Consider the following 13,072-nt stretch of genomic DNA (forward strand, 5'->3'; position numbering starts at 1 on the left):
GTCTCTCTGCTTGTCTGTCCGTCTCCGTGTGTCAGCCTGAGGGTGTCTGTATGAACACTAACAACTCATATCATTGTGAATATTCTGTTTTCATTAGATTGTACAGAAAAAAACTCGCTTTTGTATATTCCCGAACCAATCTCTCCATGCTGTGTATCCGCAAAATAAAAAAAATAAAAATGCATTCAAATACTTTCTATTTTTTCTTAACATGGGACATTTGGAGCGTAATCCCATACCAACTATAATACGGATTTAATTGAGCCTAATTAACTAACTTTTGACTGCTGATTTTATCATCCAAACACAACGAGTTTAGTGCACACAAACATTAGATTTTACGGCAGCGAGTATTGTCCGTCTCCTCGGCGTACAGTGTATGTCGACAATGGTTGTAAACCACTGGACCACCAACGCACAATAGACTATTTTCGGAAATAACTCTGTAATGTTTCTGTGGGTTGTGAGAGAGTGAATACCCTTTTCTTTTCCTCTGACGAATAACTTCACATGTGCAGCTGCTCCAGTCCACGTGTTTCCGACACACCCTAGGTCCTCGCTAGTTATTGGATCCTCCAATGTTTGTCCAAGTAAAAGCAAGGGTATTCACTCTTTCACAACCGATACAAAGCCGACAGAGTTATTTTCGGAATTCGTTTATTGAGTGAAAGTCCCGTAACCACAAGCTGAATTAAGGAGTCGAGAACTCTCGCACCTTCCTACCCTGTAAGAAAAGGTCAATTTTGGAAACACTTGCACTCACTGTCCTAGCTTCTTAAGTGTATTTTGCTACGAGTCAGAACATCAGTCCTTCGACACAAATTCAATTATGCTGGTGGCTGTCGTCGTAAAATAAACTTTCGACGAAACCCGGGCCCTCAAGGGATTCTGTGGGGAAGTGATTTTGTTTAAGTGTTGATGATGTATTGGCTGTCGCCAACTGCAGGTTCTGTCGATGTCACTGTGGACTGAAGCACACCGAATGTCCATGGCGAAGCACCTTGACTGTCATGGCCCGTGCTGAAGCACTTTTGTCGCGAGCTGGCGAACTTTTTGCTGGATTGCTTGAGTCTTTCTGAATAGGTTGCTTCGAGTTGAATGGTTGCACAGCTGAACTTTCTTTGGAGGGAATAAGTATAGCGACTATCTTAATATATATGCTTAGGCTGACGTACATTTTGCACGAGCTAACATATATATTAGTGATTTTTTTTGTGTGTGTGGAAGGGGGTTTCTAATCAAATAACTGTTTAAACATGACAAAAAGCTTTGTACCAATGGCAACAGGGTGTCAGAAATGAGAGCTATATCAGTGTGTCATTTTTTTGTGTTGCAGGTTGTCAAATCAGTGGTCTGCCTGCGGTCGTGATCAATCTGCTTGTAAAACCGTAGTCTTGGTGGCTTGGTCCTACAAGTTTTCTTCGCTCTGCGACAACTGAGGACAATTGTACAGTGTTTATCCAAAAGACTTCCTATTGTTGGACAAAAATCTAATTTAAACAATTGTTTCAATCAATACACACAATCACACAAATTCGCAGAATTCCTTTTTATTTTTACAGAAACGCAATTGCAATCAAACTGGAATAATTATCCACATGTAGTGCTGTCGAGTCAAAATAAGGGACGCTGTAGCAGCTGTTTTCCAAAGAGCCTTCCACCTAATTCTCAGCTACAGACATTTGTTACACTCAACGTCACTTGAAGCGTCGAGTATCAGCTGCTCAGCACTCTCCCCTCTCCTACTTCTCTTCACTTCTCTTCACTTCTCTTCACTTCACACAGCAAAGGATGACCACGCACGCCTTTACCTCCTACCCGAACAGCAGCGGCAACATGACGGACCTCTTTAACGGCACCACCGCCAACGACACGACCTTGGCCCCCGCCCACAACCAGCCGGGCATGGAGCAATTCCTTCTCTACAAGGTCACCGTGGGCATCAACGAGTACTACCTGTGGGTCATCTTCGCCCTGGGTTTCCCTGGCAACGTGCTCAGCCTGCTGACCATTCTGCGGATGCCCACGGTCAGCTCATCCAAGATGCACGTGGCGATGCTGGCCATCGTGGACAACTTCGCCATCGTCAGCAAGCTCCTGTACCACCAGCTGACCAGCCACGAGATCAGCCTGGGGGATGCTGGCTGTAAGGTACGTACGATGGTGTTATGATGTGAGTGTGAGATTATGGTGTCTGTAAGTAGAGGGGTTTTGGGGTGGGTTTTTGTTCTTGTATCGATCGTCGGATGTGTGTTAGAGGTGGTGTGTGTGTGTGTATGTGTGTGTGTGTGTGTGTGTGTGTGTGTGTGTGTGTGTGTGTGTGTGTGTGTGTGTGTGTGTGTGCGTGCGCGTGTGTGTGTGCAACTGTGTGTTTATATGTGTATGAGAAGAGGTTCGGGGGGGGGGGGGGGTCGCGTGTGCATGTGTTTCTGGGTGACTATATATTTTTGATTTTTGTTTGGTTCTTGTCGTTGTTTGGTGGGATGAAGGAATGATTTGATGGATGGGCAGATAGTCTACTAGTCTGACTTTCTGTTTCTCTGTTTGACCGCCTGTCTGTGTATCTATCTGTGTGCCTAATTATATCTCTATCACCTTTTCTGTCTCTTGATCTGTCTGTCTGTTTGCCTGCCATGCCAATATGTTTGCCCGCTAGACGGTTATGTTCTGTCCTTGTTGTCTATCTATGCATGTTTGCGTACGCGTTCCTTAATTGACAGGAAGGTGTTCAACGACAGATTAAGAGACAGAAAAGGTGATAGAGATATAAAGCCAGTTTTTGTACTGTCTAGTCTTCCTTTCGTTTTCTGTCTGACATTAAGTGCGGCCTTGAGCTTTTCATGATCAGAAAAAGACGGGAGGAAATGTGGTTTGTGAAGGTCACGTTGCTTTGAGACCCACACCCTCTAAACCATGGTAGACAATGGTTGTCATTAAAGGCTTACCCAGGCCGTTCGCGGTTGCCCAACCACGGTAAATGAACGAGTCGATCGAGTTTGATCAGTAATCAGGCGAAGAGATTGCTGCAAGGTTTGTTAGCTTGGCTGGTCTATGCGAGTGTCTGTAGAATAATACACCACCACCGACTGAAACTGTCGGTTAGTCTCTGGGGCCTACTTACAGGGGCAGACATTTTGATCGTAACTTTTTTTCTGCACTTGTTGTTATTGGTGAATATGCATCTCGGATCACTCAAAATCAACCAACAAATGTGACCCTCCACCACAGAATGAGCCGCATGTCACTTTTGCATGATTTTCATATTTTACATTTTCCTACGGAGGTTTCTTATGCTCTATCCAGTGGTGAAAACCGTTTTAAAAAAGAGCGAAAACTGTTTGAGTTATAAGCCTGTGACTAAGGTGACTCTCACACTGTTACCAGACACTCCCCGGACTTATATTAATCCTAGCGCAGAACCGCGCGAGGTGACATGCGACTCATTTCGTGGTGGAGGGTCACAAATGATTTGGCAGTTGATTGGACGTTGTACAAAAGAGTAGTTACACCTTTTTTCCCTGGAAACAGCACATACAGTTCCACTATCGCTTACCCTACGCCTTTTCATAACTATGCTAAAATTGTACAGATGCAGATAATTTGGAAACAAACGCATTCATCTTCAACACGATTACAGAACTTAGCGAGCGCGTGACGTAAAAGTTACACGCGCAGGTTGCCGTACACGTTCTGCGTGAAAATTGACCTAGACGACTGCAGAAAACTTACCTACCGATACACGCTCTGGATCCGTGTGAACTGACCAAAATCGACAAAATAATATGTATCTTCATCATTATACAAGCATCAATTTCCCACCAATGTCGTATCATCATTCTGATCTGCAGTGACATCACCAAAAGCCTCGATTGAATCGGATGCTTTACGAGGTTTTGAAGTTCATTGTTTTGATGGGTCTTCACAAACAAGCTTTTGACACTATCATTTCTAAGCCGGCGTTTCCAAGAAAGCTACCGACTCCTTAGTCTACAGTAACAAACGGCGTGAGGAATTTTAAGGGAGGTTACCATGCACACACAAAAGCATTTTCGCAAAAAATGTCGGATACGAGGTTATGCATTTACAGGGACGGTATCTACAAAATGTATTTATGTATCTATGTACAAGTATCAAGTCAGCCATGCATGGATGCATACAATATCGTTTAGTAAGCAAGTAGGGTTATATCTCCACCTCTGCGGTATGCTTCGTTATCTGTCGTTCTATCGCTGGCGTTCAAACCCACCAGGAAAACTTAATCGTCTGTGTGTGTTCGGTAATCTCGTTGCTCTCGATAGCCGCCGTGACTAATGAGCTCTTGTGATGTGTTTGTAGACTGAGAAGATAAGGCTGATAGGTCGGCGTAGCATGTGCCATATCCCCTAAGCTTTATAAATGGCTATTCCTGCACGATTGGCCAGAAAGCGTCTCGATCAAATACAGTGGAACCCCCTTTTAAATCCTCCTAAACTCTGAGAAAATCACGTTTTAAAAGGAAGGGAGTCTTAAAATTGAGGTAAATTTAAAAACGTTATAAAAACAACATTTGGAAAACGAGGGTCCAAAAAGGGGGTGTTCTTAAAACGGGGGAGGGGGGGTCTTACATGATGGGTTCTACTGTATATGGTAACATTCTGTATTTTGTATGCATGTTGCCTTTTCTTTGTATTCAGCGACATTGCGAACGTGCGCGGGGTAATCCGAATTCTTTGGTACTTTAACGCTCGTGTTATCTCGTGGGACGTCGGCAACGTGATTCTTGGCGAGATTTTTGTTATGCGTCTGGGCTGACCGTGACCAAAACCCCAACACAGTATCGCAGTGCTGATCTTGTCGACCGATCTGTCCATGCGTTTGCCTCGTCTATTCATCAATCAGTCAATGCATATTGTCATCATTTTCACGAGTTTTCATTCACAAACACCTGGGAAATAAATCTCATGTTCCCCATGCAATAACTCGAGGTGGTGAATGGGTTTGAGCTTTCAGGTGAAACGTGGATTGTCAAAGTCAAAGCCAATCAGGCTGATTTTGTTATGTGTGGAACCATCGCGGCTTTGGATTTGTGTTTCCGAGGACAACGATTGTAAGCATTCACTCTCAAAGATCCAATCAATGTTGATAATTACTGCGGCGACTCATGGTCAATTTGCAACTTGGTTTTTTTTATGAGCAGAAAAGTTTGAAACCAGGCTCTATAGGGAAGTCAACATTATAACATTCTAACTTTCTGCACAGTGTGTTTGTTTGTTTGTTTGTTTGTTTGTTTGTTTGTTTCATGTAGAGGCGATGATCCACCCAGAACTAAGCCCTCCCCAATATCGGTTAAAGTTCACATAGTTCTGAAACGAATGATATGAATAACACAAGTGTGTTCCATATTAGCGAATACTGTAAAAGTATGATACAAAAAGTAAGGAATGCCCGCCACCCCCGCTCCAACCACTGCAAAAGTTTGTTTCTCGACCACGATAAGCAATACAACTTTGCACTATGCCATGGAAATAACCTTGTTGGTTTAAACAAAATTGTATTCAGAATTTCTTCGAATGAACACAGTTTGAAAGACACAGCTAGGACACGCACTCAAGCAAATGCTTATATCACGTGACCAGAACAATACTAAATTACACACATTTTCGTAATGGTGGACATAACAACAATAAACCAGAAGAACAAATTGAAAGAATGGGGATGGGGAGCTAAATAGGAACAAAAGAATCTACAGAAGATACAAAAAAAGAAAAGGGAGGGGGAGGGGGAAGAAAGTACTAACAACCACAAGGAGAAACTAGAACGAAAGCGCAAAGGAAGAGAGCATCAAGTCTAAGACATGCAACATGTAAATTCAAGTAAATGTAACAATTTGTTATGGAAGGCAGTAATTCGTTAACATATAAAATACGAGACAAACGATAATAATCATTACTTATACGCTGCTTATATAACCTTGTTTTAGTTGTAAAAACAAATCAAATGCAATCACCATAACCGATTGAAGATTTTGTTTTCGGAATTGAGCAGTGGAAAATCAGGTCCCTGCCAGACTAGTTTGACACAACCTCGTTTACATGATATTACCAACTGTGAATTGAACGATATTGTTATCTCATGGGTGGTCTCTCTCACGTATGTAGGATAAAAGGATGTTTCCTTGATCATAAACCTCTTCCCCCTACACAGATCAGGATCGTAGTCTATAGAATGACATCAGTCTGGACTTACCAAGATTAGTCGTCACATTCACAGTGTCCGGGTTTATTCCTTTCATTTGCCATGCGGCTCATCTTTTGCTTCTTATCCCTGAACGAGCATTGTCTGTATCGCTTCCTGTCGTCTGCAAGCTTCCCGTTAAGTCCATGTGGTGCATGAGTCTAGACATAAAGGTCATTTCTAGTACATTGATACTGTTCCAACAGAGGAGATCACTTCAAAGAAAATGTCCCACGCTTTGATTTTCAATGCATTCTTCTGAACGAAGTAACCGATTTCTTTCTTCTTCTTTTTTTTAATCAAGGATGAGTTATGCGACTTAATTCTCAGTATCAAACTCCGGTAGTCGTTCAAAAAGAGCATTCTGAAGAGCATTCTGATCATCCACACTGTCAAAAACCGACTTAAGTAGGAGGAATTTATAGATTTTTACAGGTTCCCCCAAGCGTTCTCCGTCTCTGTCTCTGTCTCTCTCCTTCTCTCTCACACTCTCGCTCTATCTTATATATCTCTATCGCTGTGTTTATTAAAGATCATTGATCAATCAGCTAATATGGCAATCAATCAACCAATCAATCAGCCAATTACACACTAAACCAATCAATCACTCAACCAAACACTGCCTAGATAAAGATATACAGTCTACTTTAATCTGGAATATTTAGTCTGAACGCAAAGGCTCCAAGTCTCACCTGCAGCAGCCAATAAATAAGTCAAGCTAAGATGAGGGTTTAGTTCCAGCATAGAAATTGTATTCGTTATCCCAGCCCTGTTAGACTTCATCGTCTTACCGCTTATTCAAAACGCCATTGGCGTGTCGCCCTAAATGTGAAAGAATCTTGGATCGGCTTCATAGTCCATCGCTATTAAAAAAAAATTTGTGCTAATTTAATTCATTTTTAAAGTCTGGAATGGAGGTGTACTTAACCTATTTTACAAACCAGGCTAAGTACGGACGGCCATCACCTCGCACCCCATCTCTCTCTCTCTCTCTCTCTCTCTCTCTCTCTCTCTCTCTCTCTCTCTCTCTCTCTCTCTCTCTCTCTCTCTCTCTCTCTCTCTCTCTCTCTCTCTCTCTCTCTCTCTCTCTCTCTGAGAGAGAGAGAGAGAGAGAGATTTTTTGAATTTTTGAATTATTTATTTTTATTTTGTTATACTTTTCCCTACATAATTGTGTTTTATTTGATTTAAAAAAATTTTTTTTTATTGATTTGTTATTTTTTGATTCTTCATATTTGTTCTTTGTTTCATGTGTGAATTATAGTAGGGACTAGCTGTAAGAAAGGACCATATGGACCTAATGCTATCATCCCTCGGTAATAAAGTTTTCGAGTTCGAGTTCTCTCTCTCTCTCTCTCTCTCTCTCTCTCTCTCTCTCTCTCTCTCTCTCTCTCTCTCCCTCTCTCTCTCTTCTCTCTCTCTCTCTCTCTCTCTCTCTCTCACTCTCTCTCTCTTCTCTCTCACTCTCTCTCTCTCTCACTCTCTCTCTCACTCTCTCTCACTCTCTCTCACTCTCTCTCTCTCTCTCTCTCTCTCCTGCCCCCCCCCCCCCCCCCCCCCCCCCCCCCTCTGCGATGAATATAATTCGTCACCTACCAGGATTTAGAAATAGATTACGTATGCTTGTCTATTTCATTCTTGTATCACCTTCTTTAGCTTGATCAGCCACACGAACGACTAATGCTAATATTGGAATTTCATCAAGTTACAGTAAAATCAATTATTGATAAGCTTTATACGGTCTTGCCATGTGAAACTTTTTCGGCAAAGTTTGTGCGATCTTTAGCCTTTGTGACCCATGAGCCATGCCGTAAGAAAGAGCAGATGCCTCAGATGCTTACAAGCTATTACTTTTAATGCGCAGTTAAGATGAGGAAATCAAGTATTTGGGCAGGAATGAGGTCATAAAAGTCATGCAAATGTACATTCGAGTCTACGCCGTAAAATGCAGCCGCACAACGAGGAAGAGAGATTTGGGAAGGAGAAGATTTGTTTTGTTTTGTTTATTGATGTTTCACACACGCTCGCACACACACACACACACACACACACACACACACACACACACACACACACACACACACACACATCGCCTTAGCCAAATATTCTACAAGCACATGCCACATTGATTCATTTCAGCAGGGTCTGAGAGCTAACACGCAGCGGAAGGGACAGCTTCCAGACGCAAACTTCTACTATACCCCAAGAAAGAATTTTTCCGTACGCTAAATCAGACAGTGTGAATCGTGTGCACGTGCAGGCCGTAGCTCGTGCATGACAAGAACAAATCTTCACCAGATCTGCGGTGGAATCATATGGGCTTTATTCTTTCGATTTAAAATTCTAACAAGGACTGGGAAATGCTCTAGCTGCTTCCAGTACTTCTCCTGGAGTAAGATTGATAAAACTGTGATTCAACTGCAGAAAGTTTCAAAAGCTGAATGTCTGCAACCCTGAGGCAAAACACGATAAATGAGATGCTTGTATTGTTCAAAGGAAGAATAAACAAGTCGCGTAAAGCGAAAATACAACATTTAGTCAAGCTGTCTAACTCACAGAATGAAACTCAACGCAATGCAATTTTTCAGCAAGACCGTGTACTCGTAGCATCGTCAGTCCACCGCTGGTGGCAAAGGCAGTGAAATTGACAAGAAGAGCGGGGTAGTAGTTGCGCTGAGAAGGATAGCACGCTTTTCTGTACCTCTCTTCGTTTTAACTTTCTGAGCGTGTTTTTAATCCAAACATATCATACCTATATGTTTTTGGAATCAGGAACCGACAAGGAAAAAGATTTCGAACATTTAATTTTGATCATAATTTTTATATTTTTAATTTTCAGAGCTTCTTTTTAATCCAAATATAACATATTTATATGTTTTTGGAATCAGAAAATGATGAAGAATAAGATGAACGTAAATTTGGATCGTTTTATAAAAAACATTTTTTTTACAATTTTCAGATTGTTAATGACCAAAGTCATTAATTCATTTTTAAGCCACCAAGCTGAAATGCAATACCGAAGTTCGGCCTTCGTCGAAGATTGCCTGGCCAAAATTTCAATCATGAAAAATGAGGGTGTGACAGTGCGGCCTCAACTTTTACAAAAAGCCGGATATGACGTCATCAAACGTATTTATCGAAAAAAAGAAAAAAAGGTCCGGGGATATCATTCCCAGGAACTCTCATGTCAAATTTCATAAAGATCGGTCCAGTAGTTTGGTCTGAATCGCTCTACACACACACACACGCACAGACACACACACACACACACACACACACACACACACACACACACACACACACACACACACACACACACACACACACACACACACACACACACACACACACACACACACACACACCACGACCCTCGTCTCGATTCCCCCTCTATGTTAAAACTTGACTAAATATAAAAATTTAAATTAAAAAAAAAAAAAAATTTAAATCTCTGCGCTTAGAACTGTACCCACGGAATACGTGCGATATAAGCCTCATATTGATTGATTGATTGATTGAGAATAGAATAGCTGGGATGGAATGTAAGGGTGTATAGAGAGCTCGTGAAAGAGTTGAACGGAACACCAAACTACTGTTTGACTTTGGCGATTTGTTTAACTTTTAGCCCGGCGAAGAAAGCATTATTGACAAGTCTGCTGACGGTTTTCTCGCTTTCTTTCTTTTGTTCTCTTTCTTTCTTTCTTTCTTGGCTAATACCTTCTTGTTTCCACTGCCAAGTCGATATTTTAATACTTTGTATCGTCAGATCAGCGCTACGTATTAACCCTTCAATCACAATGTGTAAGTAAGTTTGTAAATGTGTGTAAGTAGTTTTGGAATAAAACCGTAAGAAAGAAGAATACGAACACGAATATTTTTATTTGTTTCTCTGTTTTGGTTGCATAATTTCAAACCAAGACATATTTTGTGTACCAAAAGCTATAACACAAGAGTAGTCCCTACGGTGAGGTATATATATACGCAAAAGAAAAGTAATCTGCTGGAACTCTCCTTCTTCTTGTTCTTCTACTTCGTTGCTTCTCTCAATCACCCTGCTTTCTGTTATTATTATTATTATTATTATGGTGAGCTCTTAATAAGTATCGACTTTTTGTTCAGCGGGAATATTTTTCGAATATTTGCAAAATAGACATATTCCAAGAAGAAAAAAACCTCCGTCGGGTTTGTATGGGTTGTGGGAGAGTGACCTTGGGAAGGGGGTGGGAAGACATCTACAAACCCGAAGCAGTTATTTCCCAAAATCGTCTATTGTCCACCTCTTTGCATCTCAAAACACCAGTAGACTCACGCTGACATTCGGCTATTGATTTTTAGAAAGACAAGCTCCAATGGCCATGTACACACGTCTTGGAGGGTAGGGTGACTTTTAATTGTCACGTAGTCGTGTTTTTATATGTAGCCAAAGCTCGACGCGATCAAGACTTTCTGTGTGTCTCTTGGTCGTATATCCTGTTCCCTTCCTATTTTTTCTACGAGCGCTACCTTTTCCCTTTCCCTTTATTAATCAATTTTGCATGTGAACTCTTTTGCTGTTGTTCTTGGTCTGAAAGATCCTGTTTTGTCCACTGTGCGGCACGTCCGTAAACATAACAACAGCAATGCTTCAAGTCTTCGATGTCACGATGCATAACCTTACGCATACCAGTAAACATTCCGTCCAAAGTTTCAACGCAAAAAGAAGGAATACATTCAGTCCTCGTACTATCAGATCTTCTCATGCAATGCTTCTTCGGGTTTTTTTTTACATGTATTTCTATATTCTTTCTCTTTCATGTAATGGCCCAAAATGCAGAAGGGTTGCAGCTGCTTAGAACTCCAAGCTTATTGTGATGCCATTTTCAGGCAACATTCGCGTGTTATATTCGCTACTTTCTGGTGATGCTGTTCTGAGATTCTGTGTTGTCCACGTTTAGGCGATGTTTTTCTCAGGAAGAATTATCATATTCTGCTTTACTCTGTTCTTGGACAACGTTCTTATTTTCTGATTTGTTCACTTTCAGGTTATTCCTTTCTTATGCGACATTTTCATGTGAAATGCTCTCCACTTTCAGGTGATGCTGTTCTCGGGCAACTACTTCTCCATCCTAGCCAGCTGGATCCTGGTGGCCATGACCTTGGAGCGTTTTATCGCCGTCTGGTTCCCGCTCAAGGTCACGCGAATCTACTCCAAGAAGAAGGCCACCATCGTGCTCATCACCATCGTCATCCTCACCTTCGGCTTCAACTCCATCTTCTTCGCCGTCATCTTCGAGCACGAGGATATGGGCATGTGCGACTACCACGGGCAGTTCTACGACTTCATGCTGGACTACTGGTACTGGGCCGACGCCCTGGCCTACGCTGTCGTCCCCTGTCTGCTGGTCATCACCAGCAACGCCCTCATCATCATCAACGTGCAGATGTCGTCCAAGACGCAGCGCCAGCTGACCAACAACTTCGACCAGTCGTCGCGGCGGGTGCGCGACCAGCAGCAGATCACCACCATGCTGATCGTCATCTCGCTGGTCTTCCTGGCCCTCATGCTGCCCAACAGCATCTTCTACCTCGTGTCGGACCACTGGAAAAACTCCACCCCGTCCGGCTCCTACCAGCTCGTGGAGTACTACTTCGCCAAGCAGTTCATCCACGTGCTGTGCGACCTCAACCATGCCGTCAACTTCTTCCTCTACTTCCTCTCCATGGCCACCTTCCGACGCCGCTTCATCGACACCATCTGCTGCAGGAAGCCCACGCGCAAGCCGAAGGGCGCCACCAGCAGCGTGTTCAAGACCTCGCACTCCTACGTCTCCTTCCACTCCACTCACAGCAACCTCAAGACGCGCGCCGACATGCAGCACAGCCACAGTCTCACCAACGTGTCCGACGTCAGCAGCGAGGTATGACCATTAGTCTGCGGGGGCCGGCCACAACCGCTGGAGATGAACACGGAAGTGTAACCGAACTTTTGCCCTTTACTAAGGTATGGGCATGGTTTGTCAGCGGGGCCGGTCGCACCGCAGGAAATGAACACAAAAATGTAACTATTCGGTCAGTACTGTGGTATTGGAAGTTTGTGTTGTCAGGGCTGGTCGAAGCCGCTGCATATGAACACCCAAGCTTGAAACATTTGTACGAGGTATTTGTGTTATTGAGGCAGGTCGCAGCCATTGATCATGACCACAGATGTCTGAAGTACATACATTTATTTTTAATGTGCTCAAAAATAACCTCTAAACCTCCGGGGCTAGCCCTAACTGCTGAAGATGAACACACAAGGCTAGGCAATTCACGCAATACTGTGTTATCGCCGTGAATTGTTCAAACTGAAGAAGTGAGATATTACCGCTGAAGATGAGGTTTAAATGATCTGACACGCAGGTCAATTTGTAAATGCTGGTGAGAATACTTAAGAATGCACTCTTTATTCCAAGACATAGGGTTTCAAATAATAGGGGCCCGGCCTCGGTTGCTGAACATCTTCTCATGATGGTGACATTCGGAGTCCTTTTGCTGAAGATAAAGCTGGCGCTCTGCTACGGTTGTCCCAAATGCGTCTACAAATTTCCGTGCAGGGGAAGCTTGATTTGGCTACATCTCATCAAGTGTACATTTCAGAACTACCGGAGTACAATTTCTGCAGTCTCATTAGTCTGCACCTCTGCAGAAGAATGTCGGTAACTCACTGGAACGAGGCATTCTCATGATTGAAATATCTGTGCAGACCTGTACAAAATATGGCTCTCATCCAAACCAATAACGTTGCTACGTGCGTGAACCAGTCAAAACAAGTATAAAACATAGTGATAACGTTATATTTTTCATACGAAATACTATTCAGGTAGGCATGACCTGTTGAGGG

The 13,072-nt window shown here is 42.7% G+C and overlaps 1 pseudogene; it reads left to right on the plus strand.

Moving 5' to 3' along the window:
• Positions 1-1,132: 1,132 nt before the first annotated feature.
• LOC138956042 (kappa-type opioid receptor-like) lies at positions 1,133-12,164 on the plus strand (annotated as a pseudogene).
• Positions 12,165-13,072: the final 908 nt, after the last annotated feature.

Source organism: Littorina saxatilis, linkage group LG2 (genome assembly GCF_037325665.1).
Source record: "Littorina saxatilis isolate snail1 linkage group LG2, US_GU_Lsax_2.0, whole genome shotgun sequence".
NCBI lineage: Eukaryota > Metazoa > Mollusca > Gastropoda > Littorinimorpha > Littorinidae > Littorina > Littorina saxatilis.